Source organism: Carassius carassius, chromosome 12 (genome assembly GCF_963082965.1).
Source record: "Carassius carassius chromosome 12, fCarCar2.1, whole genome shotgun sequence".
Lineage (NCBI taxonomy): Eukaryota > Metazoa > Chordata > Actinopteri > Cypriniformes > Cyprinidae > Carassius > Carassius carassius.
The window spans coordinates 9766269-9771498 of NC_081766.1; positions in this window are offsets into that span (position 1 = coordinate 9766269).

Sequence of the window (5230 nt, forward strand, 5' to 3'; positions counted from 1 at the left end):
ATGCCCTAAAGTATATGTGAATTAATTCAAAGAAAGGTTTTTCTATGAATTAATTAGAGAAGTGTCCCTTTTATTTGCATTAGGTGTCTGTTTTTGAGGGACTTGAGTTAAGAGTTGCTTTGCACATTTCTGGGAGCTGTAAACCTAGTGTTATCAGATAGTGTGCCTTTGGTTGCTATGGAACCAGAGGCATGTTCTGCTTTTTGGAGGTGATAGTTGCATTTTGGGGGAAGGGTCCATAGACCCCTGTTGTTAGATGAGGGGGCATTAGATATTATTTGTTAAATATAACAAATAGTTGTGTGTCTGATTGGTCCAAATGCTACACCCTGCTCAGCATCATAGGAGCTGAAAAGAGGAGAGCTATTATGTCTACCACAGAAGCCACAGAAAGACCATCGAGGTGGATTTGGATTAAAAGGTCCAAAGAGTGGGTTGGCACTGCTGGGACACAAGTTGGGGCCTGATCAACCCCAGCTGGGTTGCTTGAAGGAGGGTGTCTGAGATTGAAAGACCCAAAACACCCAATGATCTCAGAAAACATCACTGATGACTGTGTCCTAGCGCATCTACGGATGTATCTATGCATGCATATCATTGCTCTTTTCTTGATTTTGATTGCTTCCACTGTCCTAATTCCAAAGTAATTTTGAATAAAATGTCTGCTAAATGACTAAATGTAAATGTAATGTAACATTTACTGGTAGCTCAAAACAACTAGACAACAACAAAAGAAAGTTTAAATTGACATAGGAAAATAAGCTCCTAAAGCAAATATTAGCAGTAGGATTAGGAACTTATTATATTTGTACTGTACTACATCCTGTAGGCTATGCCATTTCCATGTCTGCAGTTAAGTATGGGTATCACTTTAATAACTTTCATTAATAAATCATTAACAAACATCAAATAATGGTTATTGGGTAATTTGTTAATAATATATATTCAAATAGTTAGAAATGTTAGATAATGTGCTTGTTGATGTTTGGTAATAAACTTATTAAACATTAGATAATGTTCAAACAAATCATTATTTTATGTAAGTTAAAATGCTAACAAATGTCATTAAACTTTAAATTCCATACGATCAAGCAATTATTGAAAATTAACAAATTATTTTAACAGATATTATAAAATGATTAAAAGCGTGTGTTAATGCACAACTCTTTTGCTGCTATTGAGGTGTGATACGGGTAACAGGTTTGGTGGTATAGGTTTAAGGGTTGGTTAAAGGATCAATAATGTACAGGGGTCAATTTCATTACTATAAAGGGAACATGGTTCTATCTGTTTATAAGTATTTTATTTTAATAAATTATTTGTTTTCCCCTGTTTATTTATGATTCAAGGAATATCCTGTTTAATGATATACTGAGTCAAGTCACCTTTATTTATAAAACGTTTTAAACAAAACAGATTGTGTCAAAGCAACTGAACAGCATTAGGAAAACAGTCGGTCAATAATGCAAAATGACAGTTAAAGGCTGTTCATTAATGAATTCAGTGATGTCATCATTCAGCTCAGTTCAGTTTAGTATCTTTGCAATCATTTGCAATCAAGCCTATGATATCGCTGTAAATGAAGTGTCCCCAACTAAGCAAGACAGAAGCGACAGCAGCAAGGAACCAAAACTCCATCGGTGACAGAATGGAGAAAAAACCTTGGGAGAAACCAGGCTCTGTCGGGGGGCCAGTTCCCCTCAGTGGACCTGACTCGCACTTCACTGCTGGTTATATATGCTCTATATAAATGTGTATGTGACGAATAAAAATCCTGAATCTTGAATGATAAGAGCAGGTCATTTGTAACTCTAATTAGAGCAGTCTCAGTACTAAGATACGGTCTAAACCCTTACAGGAAAACCTCACAGATAACATTTTTCCTCTAAGAAAGAACATAATTGTGAGGATACTACCTTTTCTAGTATCTTGGACAGAAAAAGGAGATTCGGAGATTCAGTGAGTAATTAGGGAGTGTCTGCATTTGTAGCTTGGCTTGACTGGTGACAACAGGTGAGGGTAATTATTATTCAGGTGACTGTGTTCTAAATTCCCTATGTGTGTTTATAGTGGAAGGACTATTATTATGAATGTGTGCCGCTAGTTTATGTGAGTTCCGCTATTCCGGTTTCACTTTGATTTTCAATAGCTGATTGCTCCGCCATTTTCATCAGGTGTTAATGTGCGTGATTGAATGTAAGTTTATTTAATCATTCCTGATTATAGGTCAGCTATGTTTATTTCTTTGTTGGGTTTAAATATTCAGCTTGTGTAATCGAACCTTGCATTGTTTATAATGTTGTTATATTTAAGATATACCGTGATTCAAATATGTATGCTCACTACCGTTAATCCTCTCATGTTGATTAATGTATACTGTGACAGTAGCAAGTTGTTAGTTCCATTACATGTCTGTTATTCACATTTAGCAGATGTAAACTGATGTTTGTTTATTCTGTTTATTTCAGAAAGACCACATTTAACACTTTGTGGCCATAATTTGTACAATATCCAGTCTGATTGGAGTAATGTTGTGCCATCTGCTGTGAACCTAAAATACTTCAGATAAAGAGTTGAACAGTGCCCTGTCTCCTGTCACACTTCTTACCGGAGTCCCGTGGTGGATTAGCATCAACACCCCTACCGATCTATTAGTCCCGTTCATTTTGGTCCTTCGAGCCGGATGCTATATTCACTTCGGTGATATGGAGCAACAGAGCCTGCTTCATTCCCCTGATACGACACACTGTGTTCGCACTCAGGCGAGAGCACGTCAGCTTTCCACACGTCTGCAAGCTTATGATGTAGCCTTGCCGAAGTCTCTCATACCAGACCCTGTTCTTCACGAAAGTTCATACCACCTACCAAGAATGGATTCTCCAGGAGCGCAGTTCGACCTCAGTGGACAGGCCGAGCCAGTCTCGACTGTGGAGCAGCTGCCCATGGGTGATCTATCGATCTATGGAGAAGTTTCCGCTATGAGTCATCAGTTGGATGTTGAGAGATCTGTCAGTTATCTTAGCTCTTCAGTAGCTCCTCCAGTGTATCACAGCCCATCCGAGTGTGATTCATTCAGCAGTGGTGCTGCATCACCCACGTTTCAGGTAGATGTACAAGCCCAAACTATTTCACCACCTGTAGTCAGACCGAAGGCTACTGCAGTCTCATCTGTCCCGCTTACGCATTTAGGCCAGTCATTTCAAGCTCAGACAGCCCACATTGATATTTCCCAGCAGTCAGTTTTGTGGCACGTAACACAAGGCACCCTTCCTGCTGCATATGGTACTACTTCGACATACCATGGTGCTCCCCCCTTATCTGCACCACATGTAATGCCACAGCAGGGGGCTCTGTTCAGTACAGCATATTCTACATGTCAGCTTACCTCATCACTGCCACATACTGTTACCTCAGTGAAGCTGCCTTTGACCACTACAACATATAGGCCTTTAGTGCCCCCTGTATATCAGTTACAGGCTCACATGCCGAACCAAGCCACACGGCAGTCGTTTGCTGTCTCTGACCCGTATCGCCCTCCTCTACAGACCGTTGGGTATCACCCTGCTCAGCCTCCCGTTCACACTCCTGTGCAGCCTGGGTATCCCCCTTCAGTGGTTCGCCAGCCACCACCTCCTTTTCCGGTTTACCAGCCTCTGCCAGTTACACCCCAGCTACAACCAGTTCCCATTCCAGCCTTGCCTAAGCTTGTGAACGATAGTGAGAGGGAGTTCACAGACCTGAAGATGGCCTTGGATAATCTTCTCAATCCTCACACCGAGCTTACAGAGCACTATAAATACAGGGTACTGATGGAGCAGTTGGTTCTAGAGGAAGCTAGGTTGATTGCACAAGCATGCCGGCATCATCCTGCGCCCTATAAGGCAGCTATGATAGCATTGCAACGACAGTATGGCCAGCCTCATCAACTGGCACAGAGCGAGATCGCAGCCCTGCTGAACTCACCTGATATTAGAGTTGGGGATGCAAAGGCATTTCAGAGTTTTGCACTCAATGTTGACTTGCTAGTTGGTATGCTGATGTCACTCGAGGGGCCACAGGGACGAGAGCTCTCTTGTACAGGGCATGTCGACAGATTACTCAGTAAGTTGCCCAAACACTACCGAGACAGCTTTATAGAGCATTTACAATTGCGAGGCCGATTGCACACTGACAGCCTCAATCCATATAACCTGCATGACCTTGCTGACTGGTTGAAGGTCAAGGCGGAAGCACAGCGTTTATCTACCAAGATGGTGCAGCGCTACCAGACAGAGAGAGTACAGGTCTCACGTAAGGACCGCCAGTCTGTACCCAAGCCCCAGACTCGATCCACTGCAGTCTATCATGGAAGTGAACAGCCCATGGAAGCTAGCACAGGGCAGTCTGTCCATACCAATGCTGCTAATTCTCAGTCATCGGCCAGGACACTGAAGCGTTTGTGTCTTTTCTGTAAGAGTCAGGATCATTACCTGTCACAGTGTAGCAAAATCACTGAGTGCTCACCTAATCAGATTCTGAAGTGGATAAAGGATGGGAAAAGATGCTGGAAATGTGGGCGCACAAGTCATAAATGGGAGGAATGTACTTTGAAGAAGCCCTGCAGGGACTGTGGTAATATACATCTCGGAGTGCTGCATTCCATTGCCCAGGATGGTCCTAACAGTGTGCTGCTGACAACCTCTCATGACCGTGCATATCTTACTTCTCCTAGTTTGACGGGGCGTGTGTACTTGAAAGTAGTTCCAGTGCTTCTGTGGAGAGGCAAGAGGTCTATTTCAACTTACGCTATCTTGGATGATGGGGCGCAGCGGAGTATCATCCTTCCTGCAGCAGTCCAGCAGCTTGGTATTGAGGGAAGAGAGGAGATTATGGCCCTTCGCACCATCCGACATGACATCACAGAATTGAAGGGGCAGTCAATTGACTTGCTGCTTTCCCCACAGTCAAGGCCAGAGGAGAAGCACAGCCTTACAGATATCTTCACTGCGCCTCTCCTCACACTTACAGAGCAAACCTACCCCATCAAGAGGCTCCAGCGATGTTATCACCATCTTAGAGGGATTCCCATTAAATCTTTCGCTAGGGTCCAACCCTTAATTTTAATTGGGTCTGATTATCCTACATTGATTACCCCAAAGGAGCCCATCAGATTGGGACCAGCGGGCGGACCAGTTGCTGTACGCACGCAGCTTGGTTGGGTCCTCCAGGGACCAGATGGATTGCTCCCACA